General features: G+C 40.2%; 1 non-coding gene across 1 annotated transcript; it reads left to right on the forward strand.

The window, feature by feature from the left end:
- The first annotated feature begins 3,764 nt into the window (after window positions 1–3,764).
- Window positions 3,765–3,836, forward strand: TRNAC-ACA (transfer RNA cysteine (anticodon ACA)). The gene has a single exon. It is a non-coding gene; the product is annotated as a tRNA-Cys (tRNA).
- The last annotated feature ends 447 nt before the right edge of the window (window positions 3,837–4,283 follow it).

Consider the following 4,283-nt stretch of genomic DNA (forward strand, 5'->3'; position numbering starts at 1 on the left):
ATATATATCAGCATTAATACAATTTCATTTTCTTGAAGAAAATTATCCTCAAGCTGTCTTATTTGCTCCAGTATGGATGGATTGCTTTCTATCCTGGGTAGCAACTGCTTGGGGATTCTGGTGTTGTTTTTCCCTGTTTCCTGAACCCAAATCTTTTTCTTTCTGGTTTATTTTTCTTTCAAATAGCACATATCCCTCAGAAAATACCAAGAAATGTTGCATTAAAAAGTCAACTATAATTTTAGAGATACATATTTGGGTAGTAAATCTATAAAGTAAAACAAAAAAATTTAGGATAATGGTTACCTAGAGGGGAAAGCAGTGGTAGAGATTGGGGAGGTCCAATGAAAGTTTCTAAATATGGTAATGTTCTTCTTTTTTCCAAACCCAGATGGTGGATGTTTCCCACTAAGTTCTTGAACTATGCATTTTTATTTTGTGTGCCACTCTGTATGGATAATATATTTGACCATGTGTGTGTATTGTGTGTGCTCAGTCACTAGGTCGTGTCTGACTCTTTGCGACCCCATGGACTGTAGCCCACTAGGATCCTCTGTCTATGGAATTTTTCAGGCAAGAATATTGGAGTGGGTTGCCATTTCCTCTTCCAGGGGATCTTTCAAACCCAGGGATCAAACCTGGGTCTATTGCATCTCCTGAATTGGTCAGCAGATTCTTTACCACTGTGACACCTGGGAAGCCACATATTTGACCATAAAGGGTATTTTAAAAAGGAGTTTAAACCATTGGTTAATCTGTAGTACACCTTCAGGAAATGTTTGCTATTAGTGTACTGTTAAAGCAGCAGTTTTCAACTCGTGGAAATTTCACCACTCTGGGGACATTTAGCAATGTCTAGAGATATTTTGGAGAAGGAAATAGCAACCCACTCCAGTGTTCTTGCCTGGAGAATCCCAGGGACGGAGGAGCCTGTTGGGTGCTGTCTATGGGGTCGCACAGAGTCGGACACGACTGACGCGACTTAGCAGCAGCAGCAGCAGAGATATTTTTGGTTGTTTCAGCTGAGAAGAAGAATGGTGTTACTGAATCTATTGGGTTGAGGCCAGAGATCCTGTTAACATGGTACAGTGTACAGGACAGTTCCCAATAGCAAAGAATTATTTGAACCAAAATGTCCATAAATTATGTTGAGGTTGAGAAACTCTGTTGTAAAGCCTCTCATATCATATGTAACGCCCAGAAGACCTTAATTAATGGTGATCAGCCCCCATCACAAATTATATTCTTTTCTTATATCTGTCTATAGCCTTCTTATGAATTATATCACTGCTTCAATATGATAACAATTCAGGGCTTCTGATTCCTTCAAGATCAAATACTGGATAAACTCTAAATAGATGAGAATAATGAAATGGACATGATTTCCTCTTAAATCACTTAGGTAGGATAATGTTTTATTTGCTAAGAATAAACTCTGCTCTCTAGGGAGTTATCAGATTTACTAGGCACATGCTGCATCTGTCTTTTCTTCTGAATAAACAAGGGTCATCCTCTGTTTTGTTGAAGGGTTTTTCCTGTAAATTCAGTATGCATCATTGCAGGCCTGGCTCCTCAGCCAGTAGTGGCAGAGGGTTCATAGATGTCACTTGCATAATCTTTACTTAAGCACCAGAGATTTAGACCAATGGGTACAAGTCAAGGGACATTGGCACACCTAATGTTTCTTCTCTGGACACAACTAAAGATCTGCAAGGTTACAGTAGCTGACTTTTCCAAGCCATAATGGTCAGATTATTAGATCAAGATAATCACAAATTATAATAATTTTTAAAAACTCACTTAAAAAAGATTACAGATAATCCAAAATTAGTGTGGTAGTGGTATAGGAAAAACCTCAAAAATGGAAGCAAGAGAGGCTTCCGGTTCAAGATGGCAGAGTAGAAGGATGTGCACAAATCTCCTCCTGAGAGAGCACCAAAATTGCAACTAGCTGTTGAACAATCATAGACAGGAGAACAGCAGAACCCACCAAAAATATACTCCAGTCCAAAGACAAATAAAACACTGCAATGATATGGTAGGAGGGGTGCAATCACGATATAATCAAATCCCATACTCCCCAGGTGGATGACCTACAAGCTGGAGAACAATAATACCAAAGAAGTTCCCCCACTGTTGTGAAGGTTCTGAACCCCATGTCAGGCTCCCCAGCCTGGGGATCTGAAAAAGATACTGGGAATACCCAGGGAATCTGACCTTGAAGGCCAGTGGGATTTAATTATAGGATTTCCACAGTACTGGGGAAAATAGAGACTCCAGTCTTGGAGGGCACAAACAAAACGTTGCATGCACCAAGAGCCAGAGGAAAGGAGCAGTGACCCCCCAGGAGACTGAACCAAAACTAGCTGCTAGTGATGGGAGGGGGTCTCCTGTGGAGGCATGGGTTGGCAGGAGTTTACCATATGGATGGGGGCACTGGCAGTAGCACTCCTGGAAAGTCCTCCTTGGCATAAGCCCTCTTGGAATTCACCATAAACCCTACCATAGAGTCCATAGACCCCAGGGCTGGGTTGCCCTAGGCCAAACAACTAACAGGGAGGGAGTGCAACCCCCTCCACCCATTTTAATCCAGATAATTGGATTAAAGCTTTACTGAGCAAGGCTCTGCCCATCAGAGTAAGACCCAGCTTTTCCCATGCTAGTCCCTCCCATCAGGAAGCTTACACAAGCCTTTTAGCTTCCTCCATCAGAGGGCAGATAGAAGAAGCAAGAACCACAATCTCACAACTATAACAAAAATCACATTACAGAAAGTTAATCAGGATGAAAAAGCAGAAAGTTAGGTCCCAGATAAAGAGACAAGATAAAACCCCAGAAAAACAACTAAATGAAATGGATATAGGCAATCTTCCAGAAAAAGAATAAAAAATAATGATAGAGAAGATGATCCAGGATCTTGGGGAAAGAATGGAGGCAAATATTGAGAAGATGCAAAAAGTGTTTACCAAAAACCTAGAAGAACTAAAGAACAAACAAATAGAGATATATAAAACACTAGAAGGAATCAATAGCAGAATAATTGAGGCAGAAGAACGAATAAATGACCTGGAGGACACAATGGTGAAAATCACTGCCACAGAACAGAATATAGAAAAAAGAATAAAAGAAATGAAGACAACCTAAGAGACCCCTGGGACAACATTAAAACAAACATTCACATTATAGGGGTCCCAGAAGGAGAAGAAAGAGAAAGTTCCTGAGAAAGCATTTGAAGAGATGATAGTTGAAAACTTCCGTAACATGGGAGAGAAAATAGTCAACCAAGTCCAGGAAGCACAGAGAGTCTCAGGCAGGATAACCCAAGGAGGAACACACTGAGACACATAGTAATCAAACTGACAAAAATTAAAGACAAAGATAAAATATTAAAAGCAGCAAGGGAAAAACAACAAATAACACAGAAGGGAACTCCCATCTGGTTATCAGCTGATTTCTCAATGGAAATTCTACAAACCAGAAGGGAAAGCCACAATATATTTAAAATGATGAAAGTGAAGAACCTACAATCAAGAATACTCTACCCAGTAAGTCTCTCCTTTGGATTTGATGGGGAAATCGAAAGCTTTCCAAACAAGCAAAGTTAAGAGAATTCAGCACCACCAAACCAGCTTTACAGCAAATGCTAAAGGAATTTCTCTAGGCAGGAAACACAAGAGAAGGAAAAGAATTACAGAAAATAAACCCAAAATAATTAAGAATTTGGTAATAGGATCGTATAAAGAAGAACTTGTAACACTCTGGCTTCCTTGGTGGCTCAGAGGGTAAAGCGTCTGCCTACAATGCAGGAGACCCAGGTTCGATCCCTGGGTTGGGAAGATCCCCTGGAGAAGGAAATGGCACCCCACTCCAGTACTCTTGCCTGGAAAATCCCATAGACTGAGAAGCCTGGGTAGGCTACAGTCCATGGGGTCGCAAAGAGTCGGACACGACTGAGTGGCTTCACTTCACTTCACTTCATATAAATCAATAATTACCTTAAATGTAAATGGATTAAATGCACCAACCAAAAGACATAAACTGGCTGGGCAGATTAAAACATGTGCATGTATGCATTTCCACTTATCACATCACTCTGCTTGAACCCCTCAATTGTATGTAATTATTTTATATTGTTAGGTTAATCATGTTCCCATTATGCTTTTCAATCTTAATTATCTTTTCTTTTTTTGTCTGGCTATTGATTGTGAAAACTGATAAACATCTTTTACTATTGTGATTACGTGAGAAGACAATGGCAACCTACTCCAGTACTCTTGCCTGGA

The sequence above is a fragment of the Bos indicus genome, chromosome 1 (genome assembly GCF_029378745.1).
Source record: "Bos indicus isolate NIAB-ARS_2022 breed Sahiwal x Tharparkar chromosome 1, NIAB-ARS_B.indTharparkar_mat_pri_1.0, whole genome shotgun sequence".
Classification (NCBI taxonomy): domain Eukaryota; kingdom Metazoa; phylum Chordata; class Mammalia; order Artiodactyla; family Bovidae; genus Bos; species Bos indicus.